General features: G+C 32.7%; 1 protein-coding gene across 2 annotated transcripts in view; it reads left to right on the forward strand.

The window, feature by feature from the left end:
- The window catches only part of LOC105223551 (guanylate kinase), a 164,702-nt gene that overhangs the window by 98,910 nt on the left and 42,864 nt on the right, over nt 1-22,928 (forward strand). For both annotated transcript variants that reach the window (XM_049456545.1, XM_049456551.1), the window contains exon 4: nt 12,754-13,069. The gene's annotated coding sequence lies outside the window, so the exon portion shown is untranslated. The remainder of the gene's footprint in view (nt 1-12,753; nt 13,070-22,928) is intronic.

The raw sequence follows: 22,928 nt of genomic DNA on the forward strand, positions 1-22,928 counted from the left end.
GACTCTCATATATAAACGTCATCTTCTGTGTTTTCAACCCAAATTTCTTCAATGGCTATCTTCTTATATTGTGTTTATAATAGAACACAATAAGTGATATTTGAGGATACGCTTTCAGATTTAATCAATGTTTCTTAATGCGTTCCACGAGGTAGTCCTCTTGGCACGATTCTGTTGTTGTTATTTATTAATGTTATTCTTTTATCATAGAATACTCAATTATTTTATTACATGCCGATGACGTAAAGCTTTTCAAATCATATACAAGACTTACTTCAATTGAGGAAAGGTGTCTAAAAAATTTTCTTTGTTTGGTGTGAAAGAAATGATTTGCCATTGAAACCCAAAAAATATAAGACTATGTGCTTATCTCGTAAACCTGGGCTCTCCTCTCCTTATATAAAAAAGACTTTTTACTATATTTACTAAAACAAGTTTTTAACTTTGTTGATTTGGTGGTCACTATGACCCCTAAGCTTAATTTTAGTTTTCATATTGATACTATAGCCTTGAAAGAAAAATTATTAAAAAAATTATTATCAGTTTTGGTCTAAGGAATTTAGAGATCCGTATGTTACTAAAGCACTTTTTATAACTTTGTTTGGAGCTATATTTGAATATAGCTCTGTTGTATGGTTACCAAACCCATTGTGACACGTTAAATCGGTACAAAAACAAATTTTACTTTTCGCCTTATTCTAGATTAAGTCTTATAGGTTAAGTCTTCATCCATACACTAGTCGTTTAAAACCTACATTTACGAGTCCTAGAGAAATTCTTGGTGTTATATTTTTAGTAACATCTTGAATGGAACAATTAGTAGTTCTTTTCTCCTATCTGAAGTTAAATTTAATATCCCGGTTCGCTTTTCGAGTCAATTTAGACCCTTACTGTTAAAATCTTGTAGATCAAATTTTGCATTTAACGAACCATTCCGTCGCCTATGTCATGTTTTAATTCTCTTTCCTCACATTTGATTTATCCGATTAACTTTTTGAAATTAAAAACATTATATTGCTTTCTCTGAATAAACAAATTCGTAACAATTGCATATACAATTTTTCTTAGCTGTTGAAATTTTTGTTTTAGTAGCTGAGTAGTTTTAGATCTCGATACTTAAAAACTCTCTTGCCTTTCATTGCTCGGCTGATTCGGCACGAATGCGCATGCCCTTCTAGCGTTGGTTGGGCGGGAGGAGAGCAATCGTTGGGTTATAATTAAAGTTATCGGTAACGAAATCCCGATTAAAAAATAAAAATAAGTCGATAAAAATCGATAAATCGATTACTGAAAAAATATTACAAAATTAAATTTTATGAATTTATGAAGATAAGTATTTTAGTATTCTGTAAAAAAATAATATAATAAAAGTTATCGATAACGATAAATATAATTTAAAAAAAATAAGTAGATAAAAATCAATAAATCGGCTACTGATGAAATCACAATCGAAAAAATATGTCGATGAAAATCGATAAATCGATAACTGATAAAATATTACAAAATTAAATTTTACGAATTTATGAAGATATTTATATATTCTGTGAAAACAAAATAATATAATAAACGTTATCGATAACGATAAACATGATTTAAAAAATAAGTCCATAAAAATCAATAAATCGGTTACTGATGAAATCTTACAAAATTAAATTTTACGAATTTATAAAGATATTTTAATATTCTGTGAAAACAAAATAATATAATAAAAGTTATCGATAAAAAATCACAAAATAATTTATTAGAAATACCTAAAAACAAAAAACTTACCGATTTTTTTTTTATTTTAAAATAAATTTTTAGTTATAGAATTATGCTATTTAAATGCCTTAGAGCTAAGTGAAGAATAATTTGAAAGTTATCGATTTTTTTAAATATTATAACCAAGTAAACATAATTTTAAAGTTGACAAAAAATTATAAAACGATATTTGTGCTATTTGAATTTTATGTATAATATAACGAAACTGAAATTAAAGTGTTATTTTTTATTTATAAAAAATTTGAAATATGATAACTCGAAGTAAATCGATAAAAATTTATCGATGAATTATCGATAACTTTTTTTGAGAAAAAGATTATAATTAAATATAGAGTTAACGACAAAAAATTAGCAAGTAATGTTTTCTAAATAACTGTGCATAACGTTATCGAAAATGAAATCGCCAAATTAAGTTTATTTGTTTGTGTATGCAAAAATTTTAAGTTTTACTTTATATATCCACGGTATCGAAAAATGCCTTAAAGTAAATTTAAATTTCGATGCGAAAATTGAAGTTTTGTAACTACGCTTAAAGTTATCGATAACAAAATCGAGGGATGAAGTTTAATTGTTTAAATATTAATTAATTTTTATAATTTGAAAGAAAAGCTAAAAATAAATCGATACAAATCGATAGATTAATTATCGATAATTTTATGAATTTATGAAAAGGAATTAAAAATAAAAGGTTTGTTTAAATTTATTAATTAAAAATTAGAAAATAAGTTTTATAAATAACTATGATTAAAATTATCGATAGCAAAATTGCGAGATGAAGCATATCCACGGTATCGAATAATGCCTTAAAGTTATCGATAACAAAATCGTGGGATGAAGTTTAATTGTTTAAATATTAACTAATTTTGATAATTTGAAAGAAAAGCTAAAAATTAATCGGTAAAAATCGATAGATTATATATCGATAATTTTATTAATTCATAAAAATAAACTAAAAATTAAAGTTCTCTTTAAATTTATTACTAAAAACTTAGAAAATAAGTTTTATAAATAACTATGATTAAAATTATCGATAAAAAAATCGCGAGATGAAGTTTAATTGTAAATGTATTAAAAAAATTTAATAATTGAAAAAACTAAAAATAAATCGATAAAAATCGATAAATTCACTATCGACATTTTTATGAATTTATGAAAATTAAATATAAAATAAAATTGAGTAACTTGAACTTAATTCCCTCAACACCAGTAGTTCTTTTCGTTTTATTGGTTTGGTTGTTAATCATCCACACTTTCATTTTTAATTTTCTCAGCGCCGGAATGTGCAACGAATGACAATCAAATTTCACAGCACCGAAAGTGAAATGCAAATAAATAGCAAGCAAGTGAGCTAACGCATTTAAAATATACACAAAACCTATATGAAGCGGGCAAAACTATAATTCTAACTACGCGGTAGGGCAAAATGTGTGATCAGGCAGTGCGGGCCAATATCCAATTACACACACAAATACACATAAAGTGGCAGTTACATATGATCTACATATGTATATGCATATATGTATGTATGTACTTGTACGACCAATAATTAAATACATTGTATTGCAGCAACAATAACAACTAGCGGCGACAAAGACAAATTGCCACAGTGCTTCGAAATGCTGGATTGGAGGAGAGGCATAGGCAGAGCGGGGAATTCACGTATGATTCAAAAGTAAAAATCACCTATGAGCGCTTAAATAAATAAATTACGTACTACAGTAACAGCAACAACAAGACTGGCAGTAAAAGACGCATGAGTGGATTCACTGCTTGCGCGCGGCCTCAAAGTGTCAGAGAGGCAGCGCTACAAAAACATGCGAGTGGGAAAGTGAGTGCAGCAAAAAGCCAATAAAACAAATATGCACAGCACCAGCAACAACAACAATAACAAGCAATCAAATCAAAACAAATAAATTAAACGAAAACGCGCATCCATCCGGCAAATCCCTTAATTAACAATTCCGCTCAGAAAATGTTGGCTGAACGCTGTTCGTAATTCGCTTAGAGCCGTAGCGTTGTTGTGCTGCACGCTCGCCGCTTAGGCGTTGTCTTAGCGTTTAAGCGCTTCGTTTTCGTTTTCGCTTTTGTTGGGTGTTGTGTCCAATTTCACCCGTCAACTGCTGATTCTTTTACATTTATTTATTAACAGCTCAATGCAGTCAGAAAATCAACTATTGTTGTTGCTGTTGTATTAATGACCAATGATTTTGGTGTATGCGGAAAAGCAGCATGCTTACATGTATATATTGCTACGCCCTCGCTTCCTCTCATCGTCCACCTTCAAAATTGATTCTCACCAATTTCGCATTAAAATGTCGTTTGTAGTGTGTGCGTGGCTTCGGAAATGTTGAAGAAAGTTTACAGCAGCAAGCAAAATTGAAGACAAAAGCAACAACTGCGCAAACAATATAAAATAGTATGGTTTGTTTGGCTATCAGCTTCGAAGTTGAATGACTTAATGCGCAGTTCGGCGCACAATTACTAACTCACATGTATAGGTACAGTAAATACTGCGTAAGAGTGACAGCAACCGAGAAAATTGTGCGCACTTGAGTTAAAAGCTATCGAAAGTATTAGATTTGATACCAATATGGTATAATGAATTTATCAACAACAAAAAAAAAAACTTAACAAATTTCATACAGTTGGCAACTTTAGTCATAAATATCGTCAGCAAAATTCTACTTTAAAACGCTTTTGTTTGATGTCTATAATGTATATAATATCTAGTTATTTTCGTCACATTCATTGAGTTAAAAATAAAATGAAAAGGTGGCAACACTACGCAACAATATTTTCAAATTCACTCTACTTTAAAGCTCTTTAGTTTGATATCTATTTTGTATGTAACATATAATTTCATCACATTCATTGAGTTAAAAAAAAAATAAATGAAAAGGTGGCAACATTTCGCAACAATATTTTCAAGTTTAAGTTAACTGAAACCTATTTAAATTGATGTGCATACTATCAATAATATTTTATTTTATTTTTGTTTCATTATTTTTTATACTTTAAATAAAAAAATAAAAACTAAAAACTAAATAAAAAGGTGGCAGGTTTTCACAAATATATTTTCCAGCTTAAGCTTTCTGAAACGTGTTTATTTCGATGCCCATATTGTAATTTTAACTTTTTTCATATTACAAAAATAAAAAGGTGGGAACTCTTTACAAAAATATTTTCAAGCTTAAGCTTTCTGAAACTTAAATATTTTGATGACCATATCGTAATATTTTAGTTTTTTTATATTAATAAAATAAAAAGGTGGCAACTCTTTACAAAAAATATTTCTGAAACTTAATTATTTCGATGTCCGTATTGTAATATAAACTTTTTTATGTTAATAAAATAAAAAGGTGGCAACTCTTTACAAACATATTTTCCAGCTTAAGCTTTCTGAAACTTGTTTAATTTAATTTCCATTTGATAATATTTAACTTTATTATTTTAATAGAATTGAAAAAATATAATAAAAAAGATAGAATGAAAAAAATAATAAAAGAGTTGGCAACCCTTCTCAAAACCTTTTTTTTATTAATATTAAGCAATCTCTGTTTACTTTTATTGTAATAATTCACTCTCTCTATTAAATTAGTTGCATTCGAAATTTCGCATTTAATAATGTAAACAGTTGGCAACCTTGCTCAGAAATATTTTCAAGTTCATGCATACCCAAGTAACTTTTGTTTGATATCCAGGTTGTTGCACTCATTGTTTTAATACCTTTTGTCGAATTAAAAAACAAAACAAGGTGGCAACATTATCAGAAAAATACTTAAGCATAAATCTGTCATAATATTCTAAAATTATATTCGGTGCCTATACAGTAACTACAAATAAAATTTTATTAAATAAATATTGTTAAACATTTGGCAACCCTTCTCAAATTCTCAAAAATATTTTAAAGCTCAAGCATTCTGAAACCTGCCTATTTTGTGGCACATATTGTAATATTTAAGTTTTTGCATCACATTAATTGCATGAAAATAATATAAACAGTTGGCAACCTTGTTCAGAAATATTTAGATTTTTGCGTAAGTACACTTTAGTTAATTTTATTTGATATCTTTTTTGTTATAAATTTTTTTTTAAACGAATTAGTCGCATTCAAAAAATGAAATGGTGGCAACGTCATTAAAAATAACTATTTGCATTTTCTCAAATTGTAAGATTGCATTTATATTATCAAATTACTTTTATCAAAATGTGGCAATTTACCTCTAAAAATATCTAATCGTTAGCTTACGGAAAATTATCTAATTTAATTCGGATATTGTAATATTAAATTTTTTTAAATGTTTTTGAATTAATTTTTTATATTAAATTTCATTATTTAAATATACTTGAATTATTTTTGTTTATTAAATTTAATTTTTAAATATTTTTGAATTAATTTATTTTAAGTGGCAACCGTCTCAAAAAATATGCGCGACCATAAGCTTATTTTAATTTGTTCAGCTTGAGTTTATCAATGAAATTTTCATTTTTTTATTATAAAAAAAAAATTTATTATGTTCCGCAAATATTTTATTATATTTTTTTATTATTTTTTAAAATTTACACACTTTGGCAACAGTACTATAAATACACGGAAATATAGAAGAACCATTTTCAAGAGATTGTGCACAGAAAAGAAATTTAGCGAGAAAGAAGAGGTAACCGCCAATATCAACTGGCCTAAACAAAAAGAAAAACAAAAAAAATCTTGATACAAGTTGAGCCGATGAAATTCATACGAATTCATATTGCCAAGAAAATCAATTTTACCACATCGAGAATCGAAGCGGATATGAAAACAACAACTCTTATGCTACAATTGTGTATATATTTCTAAAAATTATATTCGACATACACTCAATTGCGACGATTTATCCACGACGGTTTCGTCTATTATTTCTACTGACACGTCTATTGCCAGTGCCACTTCTTTGTGCACGTTGCCTCTGCCTGCGTAGCCTTCTGCGCATAGCGCGACGTTGTCTTCTGAGACGTTGCTTTGCGAGACGCCTTTGCCGCCTTAACCTTCTACGCAATCTTCTTATTCTCCTCCGATAGGCGGCAGCACTTGTACTTGAACTTGAACTTGAATTTGTACTCGTTGATGAGCTTGGACTGACCGTGGTTGTAGTAGTTGTGGTGGTGTTGCTTGAAGTATCGGTCGAATTACTAGAGCTGCTGGTGTCGGTAGAGTTGGTGGAGGTGGTGTTATCGGCAGCAAGAACTTGTTGCCATAACACACATGCTACCAGCGCGATTAATAACTTTGGTGTCAAATTCATTTTTTTCAACTGTGACTTTTACACTAATTTGCTGCCTTTATATAGTGAATGCTATCCGAAAAAAAAACAAGAATTTGTTAAAGAATAGTTTGTTTCGACAACAATATTACGCAAATATTTGTTACTAACATTAGTTTACGGTTTTACATTAACAAATGCTTAAGCATGTGGGTTTTCCTATTTTTCGTTCTCGGTTGTCAAATAAATAGTTGTACAAATAGTGACAAACTTCGTAGTGTTATGTCTTCAAATAGTAAAAATGTTGGTATACAGCTCTGACGTCTATTTACTTTCATTTTACAACTCTTGAATGGCATCTAACTCTTATCACGTAGCAATTAATTGTGGCTTAATAGAAGCGAACTGTCAAATTTCCACAATAATTGTAAGCAAATCTTGTCGGTATTTTCATTTTTAACGTTACCAAGCAAAGAACACACAACACACGCGCTCGGAACACTGAGACACTGTAAGACTGTAACACTTTTGAAGTTTTATAGCTCAGTAACTTGACTCGAAGAATTGCAACCGAATTCAGTACATAACATTATCCTGACAACTTTGTCTTAGAGTGTGAAAATAGGCGTCTACTTTCCACATAATTATTTTAAGCTCCATCTGATTCTTTCACTTGACAGCATACGAGTACAAATGAAGCTTAGATGTTGTTATCGTAATAAAACTTGGCACAAATAGTTCCTTCAAGATATGCCACCTACAGTCTATGAATAGTCGATCCACAAACGGTCAAAGATCATAACTTGCCTAATCCTCAGATGCCGAATATGTAGAGCGAGTGGTTTTGGCTGATTTTTTATATTAAAAACGGTCAATGGTAGATATGTAACAATGAAACTTTGACATACATCTTGTTATGGTTATTATATGTCCTGCCACCCAAAATTGGGAAAAATCGAATAAATACTACCGTAAGCCCCCGTATACCTATTATAAGGATTATTATAAGAGCTCCAGTTTGACTTTATGTATATCATTTATCGGTCAGTCTGCGATTTACCTTTGTGAAATACAGAGAACATCTTTTTCGAATAGCCTCAATGTATCCGATATAGTAAATTTCGATTTTCCACCTGACTTTTAAGCCGTTTTGTCAGTCAATGTGTGTGATATATTAATGAAATTAAGTTCTTGCGAATTGTGTGGTAGAATTTAAAAAGAATTGGTCTGAACGCTCGAAACATGCTTGGTTGGATGGTTGGTTAAAAAGTGAACGCTAGAGCTAAAGAGGTCACACTTCCGCTGCTATTAGGTTCCTTGTGCGCAGATTTTTTTTAATTTGAAATTCTTTCTAAGTTCCTTTTCATTTAGCTGTTGCTTTTAACATTGTTCAGGAAAGTAGAATGGATCACTTGAGTTTTGTATCTCTATAGAGAGAATATGAAAGAGAGAGACTTAACACAATGTTGCTCGTGGGCCTTACGAATTCTTTATGTTGAAATTTTGACTAGACCATGAGTTCTTCTCTTGGACTCTGGGTTCTCATGAACAAAGATCACTAATTAATGAAGAAGTTTTCACTCTCTTTCTGAATCTCAAAGTGGAAAATTAAACTGTCATCCATCTTTGAGTTCTTCACACTTCTAAACGAGGTTATTGAATTCTCAGGGGTTATGAATCCTAGATATTGAAATTGTTTTCGCTCTCTTTTTGGATCTCAAAGTGGCGAAGATCATGGTTTTGAAAGTCATCATAGATTTTGTAGGGAACGTTATCGCTAAATTACTCTCTGAACTCTCTTGTTGTCTTCCTACCATTATGCTTCATTTAATACTCTCGCCGAGGCTCCACTGTACACAAATACAGATTTTCGAAAAGTAGGTGTCAGTGCTAAAATGCTTAAAATGCATTGCGTGTCGGCTGTTTAGAAAAATGCAAATGCAACAACAAATAAACACTACAACAAACCATACCACATAATCAGCAAGTTAATGCGTCAATTGTTTGTTGCCACCACACGCATACATATTTACATTGACGTAGAAGATTTGCAAATAAGACACAGTTTGGCTTTGGACTTTTCGGCTCTATGCGCACTTTCTTTCTGACAGCCAGCAACAACAACAAGTTGTGCACCTCACGCCACGCCGTTCTGTGCGCGCGATGTCTCCTTAAACATCTGCCGGCGTTGATGATTTCACTGCCGTCTTCGCCAGCGCTGCGCTTTCTTTTAGTGCGAAGTTGTGTGGCAACAACAAAAGTACGCAAAGCAATAACAACAACAGCCAAAAAGACACATTTGACCTCGACCGTCGCTACTTAATGATGACTTTGTGTGCATTTTAAGCAGTTTTGTTGTTGTTTGTGTTGACATTGATATGCCTTGTCCGTTGCTGACATGGGCGTGTTGTCGGTCGTACTGCAAATTGCACTTTCATACGGCTGAGATATGTGAATGAGTCTTTTCAACGCACACTGACAGTGATTGATAACGGTAAATGAGTAGTAACTGCGCTTGCGTTTTGCTTTTGTTGTTATTTCCTTAAAATTTTTTTATATTTATTTTTAATATTTTATTAATTGAGTGACTGTATGTATATAAAATTTTTTGGCGTAACCACGAATAATGCTGTCTTCAAATCTTAACTTTGGACTCCATGTAACTAAGATCCAAACTGGGCTTAAGGTGAAAATTGTATTCTTTCTTTGTTTGCCTAGATTGTCGTTGAGAATGAGGCCTTACTATGATCACGACCTTGGTTTCCATTGATAAATTTATACATTCATCGTTTCTCCAGATCGTTCAAAATGTCACTCAAGTTCGGCACAAACAATATCATTTAGCATGTTGTTCCAGTTTGATTCGAATCTCAGCTGATTTAAAAACTCATTATGAAGTAGAACTCAGTACTACGAAGTAGAAAATACATCTAAGTGATGGAGTTGACAGCTACTGAGTCTAAGATACCGCTGTAGCTCTGCTCTCTTAGCTAGACAATCAATTCGCTTTTTGTTTTTTTATTTCATTTGTTTTCTGGAATTTGGCTCATTGGTTAGGTTATCTAGTTAAATAAATGCTGCTACCTTCATCAATAATTTCGTCCAACATTTTATGCATCTAATGATTTTTTGTAACATCTAGCAGCAATCGAGATAGAGCTCTACTCTACTCTAACCGGATTACGGAGTCCTTGGCAAACCACTATCGATGTGTGTGGCCTGATCTGTGCTCTGATGAAACACAATGCGTCTTCTATGGGCTAAAGCTGTCCTCTTCTTGGTGATTACTTTATTTCCATCAGACAGTCCAACTGTCGACAATACTGGCATAAATTATAAGCTTGGCCGTAGAAGAGCAGTTGATTCGCTGGCAATCCAACCAGGGCTGAGGTTGACAAACTCTGATCATGAATCCTGCCTTGGCTTTTGTTTGCGTCGGCTGATTGTCGGTTTGAAGGCCCTCCTCTTCCTCTGCTTCCCCTGGCTAGTACTGCGTTGAATACTGGTACTCTCAGAGCAAGAGTGTTTTTATCCATTCGGACAACATGACCTTGCCAGCGTAGCCGCTGTCTCTTAATTCGCTGAATTATGTCAATGTCGTGGTATATTTCGGTGTTCACCGTTGCTAATGCAGAACCTTTCTCGCGAAAACTCGTAAGGCCAACTCATTAGATGTTGTCATCGTCCATGCCTCTGCACCATAAAGCAGGAAGGAGCTGATTAAGAATTGTAGAATTTGGTATTTATTCGTCGAGACACGACTTTACTTCTTAATTGCCCACTCAGTCCGAAGTAGCACCTATTGCCAAGAGTTATTCTGTGTTGCCGTCATCTAAAGGGGGGTCTCCCGTCCGAGGCTGCTGTGTTGTTTTCATTGAGGGTTTTTACGTGGCAGCGCACAACCCTGTGGAGGAATAATTCGCATTCTCACTTTAGATCGACTTCAAATGGACGTTTTTTTGACTACCCAGAGAATGCTTGGTCTAAGATCGGAAGTCATGAGCTGTTTTAGCCCCAATTAAAAGTATCGGTTTCGGCCACGCCTAAGTGAATGGCGCTCAGAGAACTTTCTTCACTTGTGGGAACTTTTACACATGGCTTCATCCAGCTCCCATATACTATAGATTATTCTGATTTTCATTATTCTAGCATAATGTGGCTTAGCGTTGAATATGAAGGGAATTGGTCTTTACCTTGGTCTAAACCTCTTTTCTCTAATACGATGACTTTCGATCTTCTGTTTGTTTTTTTCTTTATTATTCATCCCATTATAATTAATTCAGCCTTTTCGGTCGAGTTAATATCACTTTGGAATTATCAATAGAGAGTGAAGAGGAAGATGTCATTTTCATTGATCTGGGCAAACAAAGGAAGAAGGAAATTCCAAAGTTATCACACGTTTCTCATTTAAAGATATCTTGAATATCATTTTAGGTACGCACTAAAATATAGCATACAGTGGCGGACAAAAGTCTACATACACCCCCTGTTTTCTTCGATGTGAGAGTACAAAAACTTTTTAGAAAAATGTGTTGATACAGTTTTATTCTAATCTTCTTTCTAATAACAACAAAAAAATCCGTTAATTAATATAAAACTACAAATTTATGGAATAAACACTCAAATATTGTGTTGACAAAAGTCTACATACAGTACAAAAATATCTTAGTTCAGTGCGAAAAACTTTACAAAATGCTAGTTATTAAGACGTTTTAGTATTTAGTTGGGTCCCCATTGGCATCTGTAACTGCTTAAAGACGCCGTGGCATTGATTCTGGAAAATTTGTCAACGCTGCAGATGTAATACTGTTCCAAGGTCCCAATATGCGCTCTTAGAGTATTGCAGAGCTAGAAATTTGGTTCTTTCTAATTCTACGCTCCAAAATCCTCCCAGAACTAAAATATAGCATATGTATATAAAACTAAGTCTAAGTTTACGTTCTTGAATAAAAATAAGCCAGCAAATTGTCAGATGATTGTAGTTTATTCACCAGCACCTGAACACCAATAAATAAGAAGAAGACCTGAAGGAATTTCCAGAGGTTGTGATTGTTGCAAGTTGCGAGAGTATAAAATGTTTGGATGGACCCGAACTTAGCTCTTCCTTACTGCATAGTTTAAAATGCATAATTTAAAACCCGAAAATATACCCCCGGCTTCGACCTTTGCAAAATTCGAGATTATAAAATTATCGTTTGCATCCGAATTTGAGTCTTCCTTAGTTGTTTATTTTATGTTGTATTTTCTAAGATATAATATGATATTGTTGTTGACTCGGCTATAATCGCGTAAGCGGTGTCTACGCCAGTAAAGAAGAAGAATATGATATTGCTTATAAGATAATTTTTATCTTATCAGGATTTTCAATATTGTTTTTCTTTTCTTATCTTGATTTATATATCTCTTCTTATCTTATAGTTTTAACTTTTTTATTGATACTTCTTTTTATTTTTATCTGATGTCTTACTTTATCTATTATACTTTATTTAAATTTATCTTTTTTTATCTCTGTTAACTCATGTATTTGCAAATTTTCTGCTAAATATTTGAAAGACACCAAAGTAAGTTTAATCATAGACTTTAACAGAGACGCTTTGAGATACCCGTGTTCGCATATTTAATGTCTCATTGTTGCTAGTTGATCTGATATACCATATATTGAAAGTTTATGTTCTGTATATTTTATTTTATCTTAAAATATTTTTAATTTTGTTTTTTAGAAACGAATGCTCATTTCTGCTTATCTTTACAGCATTTTCGAGCCACCAACGCAGAGGAAATATTATATTTGTAATCAGTGAATTAAAACAAAATACTAAACCCATTCAAAGCTTGGAAGCAGCAACAGATAAATAAATTTCAATATTTTAATTGCTACAAACAGCTATTAAAAGGTCGAACAAGGCGTTTAAAAAAGAATAGCATACAAGTGGGCGTTTATTTACAAAATTTCTTTACGAAAAAAACACTAACTAGCTCTACGACACGCTTCGGCAGTAGGCGTAACAACAACAATAACGGAGTAAAGCAGCTTAACGAGCAGATATCAATTGCGCTACGGCAAACAGGTGGGTGCTAATCTCTTTCATTGACTGCTATTAATTTTGTAGAGAAGAAACAGATTTTTTCTTAATGAATTTAATGATTAATGGCGGGCAATTTGATTTCTTGCTGATTTTGTGTCTTTATATGTACAAACATATTTGCATTTGAGACATTAATAGCAGATTATGGATATTTTATTATTATCTCCCAATGTTTTTTAATGAAACTTAATGGCATTTAAATATGAAAGAACGCGCGCCAGCTTAGCGCTATTAAGCTTTAAGCGTGTGAGCGAATTTTGTATGCAAAGTTAAACTATTGAAGAACAGAATGAAGTAATCCGCAATAAAAGTAACTGTTAAATATTAAGGAAAACATATTTAAGCTTTTGTTAAAGTTTATAAATTAACTTTTTGACTTTGACATAACTTGAGAAACCTTAAGAAAGGTCAGTACATGGAAATTGTGTGTCTTTCTTGTGCACATTCTTCAATATTATATAAAACAAGTAAGGAAGGGCTAAGTTCGGGTGTCACCGAACATTTTATACTCTCGCATGATAAAGTGATAATCGAGATATCATTAACCGTCATTTACATATTTTTTTAAACGTGATACCTCAGCTCAAATACCGTATTTGTGTAAAGTTTTATTCCGCTATCATCATTGGTTCCTAATGTATATATCATACAGAGAAGACATCAGATCGAATTCAAAATAACGTTATATTGGAAGAAGGCGTAGTTGTGAACCGATTTCATCCATATTTCGTATATGTCATCAGGGTGCCAAGAAAATATTATATATCGAATTTCATTGAAATCGGTCAAGTAGTTCCAGAGATATGGTTTTTGGTCCATAAGTGGGCGACGCCACGCCCATTTTCAATTTTTATTAAAAGCCTGAGTGCAGCTTCCTTCTGCCATTTCTTCCGTAAAATTTTGTGTTTCTGAAGTTTTTTGTTAGTCGGTTAACGCACTTTTAGTGATTTTTAACATAACCTTTGTATGGGAGGTGGGCGTGGTTATTATCCGATTTCTTCAATTTTTGAACTGCATATGGAAATGTCTGAAGGAAACGACTCTATAGAGTTTGGTTGACATAGCTATAGTAGTTTCCGAGATATGTACAAAAAACTTAGTAAGGGGCGGGGCCACGCCCACTTTTCCAAAAAAATTACGTCAAAATATGCCCCTCCCTAATGCAATCCTTTGTGCCAAATTTCACTTTAATATCTTTATTTATGGCTTAGTTATGACACTTTATAGGATTTCGGTTTCCGCCATTTTGTGGGCGTGGCAGTGGGCCGATTTTGCCCATCTTCGAACTTAACCTTCTTATGGAGCCAAGAAATACGTGTACCAAGTTTCATCATGATATCTCAATTTTTACTCAAGTTACAGCTTGCACGGACAGACGGACGGACAGACGGACGGACGGACAGACAGACATCCGGATTTCAACTCTACTCGTCACCCTGATCACTTTGGTATATATAACCCTATATCTGACTCTTTTAGTTTTAGGACTTACAAACAACCGTTATGTGAACAAAACTATAATACTCTCTTTAGCAACTTTGTTGCGAGAGTATAAAAATATGCTATATGTTGGGAGACAAATGAAGAACCAAGTGATTTATTTTAAGGTTAGGTTTTATATTATATATATGCATATATATTTTTTTTATAAAAAAGTTTTACAACTAATAAATATACAGAGAGAGAGACATATAGACTAGTAGATGAAGTTTTATGTTCAACTTTGAACACTTCAAGATCATGAAAGAAAGAATATATATAATTTATTAACCTCAAACTAGGATTTCAAAATAGCTTTAAGTTTACTAAACATATTTTGAGGTTAATATCATTTGATCAAATTTGACCCGGATTGACAAAAAATAAAAAAACGATAACTTCAGTTAATGATGCGTCGCTTGCCTTTTATGTTTCGGGGAAAAAGAAGAGTACAAAAACTAATTTTATTTATAGAAAATCGCTTTACTGTTCTTCAAAATATTCTCCAACAACTTCTATACATATTTACATACGTTTGAAGCAATTATTCAAACTTGAAAATATTGACACTCTGTTTGAGGTATCTCGAAAGCATGCGTTTTAAACGCATCAACCGATTCTGCATATGTCGAAAAACGTTGACCTAGTATTAGTTTATCTTTTACGAACGGGAATAAAAAGAAACCAATGGGTGCCAAGTCAAGACTTTACGGTGAATTACTCGACCATTTGATGTTTTGAGTACTCAAAAGTACTTAGGCGATGTGTAAGAGCACGCAGTGCCTTGCTGAAGAGAGATCCGTCTTCGGTGATTGGTTTGCCTCATTTCTTTAAAGACAACTGGCAGAGAAATGGTTGTGTTCTAATCAGAATTTGCTGTTCTGCAATGATCCAGTAGTATGGTTGTGACAAGCCCAGTTTTTCAACAAAAACAGGCAATCATACTCAACTCAACTTCATCGCCAAAAATTCAATTAGGTTCATCGATGCACCGCTGCTTGAGTTAATCCGCGTCGAAAGTTGTAAAAAATAATCGCGCGGAAATGTTCGCATTTTAATTCTATTTTATAGCCGAGAAGAATGTTTTAAGTTACTGTAAGCAACACAACTAGCGCCCGTATGTCAAAACGTTCCGAGTACGTACAACATAAAAAATTTCAAGTTTTTCGATAAAGTTGTGAGTCGTCAGATAGCAATACTGGGGTTGCAAATCCCGAATTATAAAGAGAACCTACGTACCTTTCACAGATTCCTTACAAAACTTGATTCCTAATGTACAGTTTGTATGGCAGCTTATCCTATAGTGGTTCCGACTGGGTTGGCTTTCAGTGATGCCAGTGACTTTTGTTTTTTCCGATTTCGACTAAAATTTGGAGCGCTGTTCGCTAGATAGTTGGACTGTTTCGATGCCATATCTATAAAGCCACGGCTCGTCACTAGTCTTAATGCGGTTCACAGCGGCCTCAGCAACATTGTCAAACATCTCTTTTGCGACTTCTACTCAATGTCGCTTTTGCAAGAGATTCGAGACGTTTGATAGGAGTTAGCATTAATACTCTTCATGCTTTAAAAAATTAACCAAAATGTGTTGTCAGAAGATCGATTGTTCTGCCATCCATCACGATGATTATCAAGCACTGGTTTTCTAACTAGCTCAATAGTATCGTTATTAAAAAGGGTGAATGGACACATCGATTAAGGCAAGCTTTTGTTTACTTGCGGTTCAAATTTCATAAGACTTTTTTAAGCAAAAGTATATCTGCAAACCAGAGAACTGGCTATTTATTTGCTTCTTAAGCTTAAATAAACATGAGACTGTTATCCGTAGAATAACTTTAAATTGTGCAGTCACCATGGTGTTGTGGCTACAGGCGCCTACAACCACTTCACATTCTTCATTTCCTCATTTGCGTACTTCATATACATCTTCGGTAGTTAAAATGACCGTATATTTAGAGAAAAGCTAGCCTTAAAATCCAACGTCCATCGTCTGGACCTCCATTTTCCGGATAAAATCAAAGCGCTTACCGCAAGCAAGAGACGTTCCTCCAACAAGCATATAGCAATGGTTCAGTAAATACATATATCTCAAGATCATCGTTCTTGATCTTATAACATTTTATTGCCTTTTAACGCCTGCTTCACCCTACTTACGCCTAGTAAAATCTTCTCAATTAATTGCTTCACATTTGTTCGCCTCGAAATTCCCTATGATTCACCTGTAATGCTAAAATAAATACATAAATATTTTATAAGCTCAAATAGCCGACAGGTTGAATTTATAAATCCTCCTTGCAAATATGCCTACTTGCACATGAATCATGGCAGCGGCTCTCATATGAAACAGCTGAAAATTACTAGGCAGTTTGAGAGTCAATTGATTACCCGAAGGAGTTGTTGCGTAATAAAAACTGGCTTAAAGGAGTTGAGGACACTGAAATGACTCTAGAAAAATAAAAGAAGGGATGCAGAAGTGAGTGCATGAAGAAAGCCGATTTGTATGTTTAATAATATTAACTACACTGGCGTGCAATAATAATTATATTTGAATGGATAACTCTTGGCTGCTGTATGTGAAGTTTTTATTTTAAAACTTTTAGGCGAAGGTTTAAAAGAAAAGCTAATAATCTTATTATATCTCCTTAAGCAGTTTAGCTTGATCTTATGTTCTCTCTAAGGCAACCACTTAAATAATTTGACCAACTTGTTAGCAGGGTGGTAATCGCTTCTTTGCTTCGAAAGCTTTTGCGAATTCGAAATTCTGATCTCTTCTCTATTTGATCTATCAAAAGAAGAAAAGAACTGTCTCGTCTCTTAGTTTGAGCTAGTTCTGAAGTGAAGTTCGATGAAGCGATAACATATTTCTGGTTCCACATCATTTTCGTACTAAGCTTTATTTTCAGTGTTCAATTATTTTGTAATTCTCAACTGGCTTATAAAAAAGATATGTTTAAGGTAATTTTTGGTTATTAAATATTAGAAATACAACCTTTTTTTTTTAAATGATTTCTGTGCTATGTGTATATAAGAGACCAAATATTCATTTCAGCTACATTTTTTCTGTGCTATATCTTCTCGAATTTTTTCATAAAAAATCGTACTTCCAATATTTTTCTGCTTCTCATATTTCTACACCTTCCACGCTAATCTTTGATCTACGCAGGGACGCACTTTGGCCCTTAGGAGTCCTAGTGTTAAACACATTGGACTAAAAACCTTTCAAACTACCATGTCCTCACTGAACCAATCTGTGATGATCTTGAAGAAGATCATCAATTCGAGTAGTGCAAGCTTTCGAGACATCATCAAGAAAGCGGCGACAGGTAGTTGCGATTCTTTTCTTATATTGGAACCGATAATAAGGTTTTTTCTTTTTCCTTTATTCCCCTGTTCAAAAAGGAGAATTATTTTCAAGTGTCCCTCTCTTTTCTCTCTCTCTTAAAAAAATATATAGTTTTTGCCTGCAAAATTTTCTTTCAACTTCTGCTAGTCCTATTCACAATTTCTTAACTTATGCTGTTGTTGTTGCAATTGTTTATAGCGGCAATTGCTGTTATTGTTTTATTAAATGTTGCCTTAGAAATCGTGATGCTTGCTATGTGAGCAGCACGTTGACCGTCGCACTGTTTCTAGCGCCTGTAGGAGCGAAAAGAGAGAAGTAAGGCATAACAACAAAAACAAATATAATTGCTGTAGCCTAGAATAAAACAATATTTTTGTAGTCTTACCTGTATTTTGTTTTATATTTTAATTTCGCGATGTATGTACTTAACGGCGGCAAACAGCTTAAAAATGTATTGCAATTCAGCATGTATTTTATTAAAAGAACAACAACAATTTGACGGTTGAAATGTAAAATAGTTATTGTACTAAAGTTCGTATGAAATTATAATTAAAATTTAAATTTCGGGATCCCGATTTTTTCGGGATTGGTGAAAGAATAGCAATAATTTAACAGTCTTAACAGAAAATATGCTTTGTACTAAGCTTTTACTGAATTTATAATTTAATTCTTTAATTTCGGGATCCCGATTTTTTCGGGATTGGTGAAAAAACAACAAGGGTTTAACGGTTCAAATGGAAGATATGCATTGTACTAAGTTTGCAATGAATTTATAATTTAAAATTTTAACTTCGGGATTACGATTTTTTGGGATTATTGAAAGAATAGCAATAATTTAACAGTCCAAACGGATGAAATCATTTTATTAAATTTTCAATGAACGACAATTTGACTGTTGAAATATAAAAAAGTTATTTATGTATAATTAATATTTAAATTTCGGGATCTCGATTTTTTTGGGATTGTTGAAAGAAATACAATTTCACAGTCCAAACGGATAAAATCATTTTATTAAATTTTCAAAGAACAACAATTAGACTGTTGAAATATAAAAAAGTTATTTATAATTGAAATTTAAATTTCGGGATCCCGATTTTTTCGGGATTGTTAAAAGAACAACAACGGTTTAACAGGCCAAACGGATAAAATCATTTTATTAAGTTATTTATAAATAAAATTTAAATTTCGGGATCCCGATTTTCTTTTCGAGATCGTTAAAAGAACAACAATACTATAGAACAGATTTAACTAGAAAGTGTTTTTGTATCAACAAAAAAGTTTCGGGTGACAGCAACTACAAAAACTAGGTCTCGAGATACGCCGTTTTTCATTTTTTTTGTTTTTTTTTTTTTTTGTAAAAATAAAATTCTTAAAAAACGTACTTTCATTTTTTTAATTCTCGTTTACTTGTCAGAGTATTACAATGGAAATCCTAGTCGTTTCTGACGTTCATAAACCAATTGGACATCTTGAAATATCTACGAAGTCGGAATTTCGAACGGGATTTTCAAACTCAATCCCAAAATATCAATCCATTTTGTAATCATAAAAAATTAGTTATTTTTATTTTCCTTGCTTACATTTTTAGTTGCCATCAATGCAATTACACAATCCCGAAAATTTGGTTCTCAGCAAATTTGTCTTAAGCCAACTCTGCTGTCATCTGCACTTGCCTTTTGCTGTTGCATTACTTCATATACTGGTACACACAAATAATCAAGCATAATACTTGTGCATTGTTGTTTTTGTTATGTTGTCAACACTTGTGCCTTTTTATCATCCTACAATTTCAGCACTTGTCTAACTGAATTTGAATGCAATATTTTCCAACACATACAAGTACATATACATTTATGTAAGTATGTAGCATTTTTGGTTGCTGCCACAACATCGTTGCTTGTCTATTTAGGTCGCACGAAAATCGATTTGCCGCTCCAGCAGCAGAAGAATTCCAAAGCTTGCCACAAATTTCAAATTGCCCTAAAAAACGTAAAAATAAAAAAAAAAACACTTAATAAAATAGCAAAGAAAATCGTGTAAAAAGTGTTGGGCGCAGCAGACCGAACGAAAGTGTTGGCAACGGCAAACAACAACAACATTAGCAAAGAAAAAACATAAATATAATTGTAACAAGCCGATATAGATCAATGCAACAATAAAATGCTACTAAAGCGCTTTTAATGTTGCTTTTGTTGTTGTTGTTGTTTTGCTTCCCCACAATTAGTTGCTGGCGTCAGCTGCATTAAACAGGCGTTGATTTTGTTTATGATCGGCATTTTGTTGTTGCTGTAAAATTGTTGGAAAACCGTTAGAGCAATGCGCCGGCGTTGCCACGCCTATTGGCGCTCAGCATTTAGCAATTTCACAGCTTTTTGTTTGATTCATAGCAAGAAATTGAAACAAAAAGCAAATAAGTAATTGCCGTTAATCAGATTAAATGGTTGATTGTGTTTTCGGTGAATTTTGTGCTTGTTTGTAATTGCATTAATGATTCGGGAATTCAAAAAATGCCAACTTTTTCCAACATAAAAATCTGCTGATAAAGTTAGATGCTCGTTTAGATGGTGGCACACCTTTTTTGAAGTGAAAAGTTGCTGCTGACGGAGTTGCCGTTAGATTATTATTAGGTACTGTTATTCGAAATAAATTAGAGCTTGGTTGAGCTCAGTTTGGTAAAGAAATTTTAAAAGCTCTTAGAGCAATAAGATCAATATATCCCAGAACATGCGGTAAGTTCGATATATTTTTTAAAAATCTGTTCAGATTTGCAATTCAGGAATGAAAAACGGGAACAAGTTTGACACCTTCTTTTATAATGCCTTCATAGTTCATTATAAAGCGTCATGGAAGACATGATCGATTTAAAAAAACTTTTTAAGACTCCCTTTAAAAGCATAAACATAAAAAGCTCCGATGGCGCACTATAAAGCTTTCCGAGAGCATTATTGTGTCTCAATTAACAAGTTTGATAAATTTTTCGGAAGCTTTAATGGAAAGAGAGAACAAATTTGACAGCTTCATTTAAAATGCCTTCATAGTTCATTTTAAAGTTGCCATAGAAGAAATGTTCCCATATAAAGCTTGCCAAAAGCTTTTAGTGCTAGTAACTAAATTAACTCTGAAAAAATGTAACCATTTTTTGAAAAGCTTTTCAAAACTCCCTTAAAAGGGATACACATTTAAAAGCTTTTCAAAAGCTTTCATGGAAAGAGGAGAAATCATTTTATAGCTTCTTTTAAAATGCTTTCATAGCTCATTATGAAACTTTGATAAAAGAAAATGTTCCGATATAAATCTTTCTGAGAGCTTTCAAAGAAAGTAATAAGTCTCAAAACTCCAAAATTTTAACCATTTCTTAAAAAGCTTTTTTAAACTTCCATAAAAAGAGAGAAAATAACCGCAGACAGCTTATTCTAAAATTCCTTCATAGTTCATTATAAAGCTTTCGTAGAATGAAAGCAGATTAATTTGTCTCAAAACTTCCACTAGGTTCAACACAACTTTTCACAAAGCTCTCGATTGCCGCCATAAAAATTTTGTAAGCCTGTTTAGAAAAAATAGTTGACTTTAATATCTCAAAGCTTTATTTTAGTTTGGCAGAATTTTTGTAGCTTTTTAAAAGCTTTCATAGAACGATATGCTTTTATAACGTTAAACTGGTTTGTATGAAATGATAAAACTGTAAATCAGCAAGCTTTCGCATCGTATTCACTTAGTATCAACACAGCTTAACTTTGCGAAAGCTCACTTCGTCCGCGTATGACAAATTTGACATATTGCTTTAATCCTTGTGAGAAAACCTCGTGACAGTTAATATGTTCGATATCTTAAAAACTGAAGTACCAGTACAGACTGACGGACGAACATAGCTTAATCGACTCAGCTCGTCACGCTGATCATTTAGATATATTTCATAGGGTCACCGACCTTTCCTTCTGGGTGTTATAAACATCGTGACAAACTTTATGGATACCCTGTTCATTAGAGAAAAAAGTTTAATAAATACATCTCGGAGTCTCAAGTATGACTCAAAAGTGAGCTAGTTTATGACTTTAAGAAGATACAGAAATATTTTATGCTCAGCAAAAGCTATTGTAGAGCTGCTATTTAGCTCTCTTCTGCCTTTTGCTACTTAAAAATCTACCAAGATGCTGTTCTTCTCTTCTTCACCACCCACTGCCATTAATTTTCACATAAAAATCACCGCCAAATAGCTAAACAAACATGTTCACAATATCACTTAAGCAAACCTGTGTAAATAAGCTAATCCCCACGCAATAAAAATACGAAAATTAACCATTTAAAATTAAGTCCTTGCAGAGCGAAAAAATCCTTCAAAAGTGCCGCACTAATAGCAAATGGCGCATAAAAATAAACTCAATTGCCCACAAGTAACACTTAAGTCTGTCATGGCCACATATAAACACTTATGTAGTGTCCGGTATTGCTTTTTTTGAACCACCGGCAACGCTGGTGTCTTAAAGCAATGGCAAAAAACAGGACAAGTGTGACAATTTTACGAGCAACTCTTGTTTTTAATGCAAATTTTATGCTCACGTTTTAATAACTTTTTCAAAGCCAGCATACTTTTACTATAAATATATATTATTACCTTTTATTGAAACACTAAATGCGCTATTAACACAAACACTCAAATATGCGAGCATAACAAACAGGCACTTTACGACTCCGAGTTGCTGGTGACAAATATTTACAGCATAGTTAAAAGGATTTCAGCTTAACAAGTGAAATCACCGCCGTTAAGCACGGAATTTTCAATTTTAGTTTTTTCTTCATATTAAATTTATTTACTCTAAAAATGTTTAAGTTCATGGGAACAAGTAAAAGTGTAATAAATTTTATGAAAACGCGACTACATAGATTAATCAAAGGATAATAAAATTTATATGGATAAATTATAAAAAAAATTAGTTTAAATGAAGTCTGTAATTAATAAATTTTACAGTTTCATAATGTTTCTGTTACTAGACTTGGCACAGCTAGTGCTAATTGAGCCCG

This window comes from Bactrocera dorsalis, chromosome 4 (assembly GCF_023373825.1).
Source record: "Bactrocera dorsalis isolate Fly_Bdor chromosome 4, ASM2337382v1, whole genome shotgun sequence".
Classification (NCBI taxonomy): Eukaryota; Metazoa; Arthropoda; class Insecta; order Diptera; family Tephritidae; genus Bactrocera; species Bactrocera dorsalis.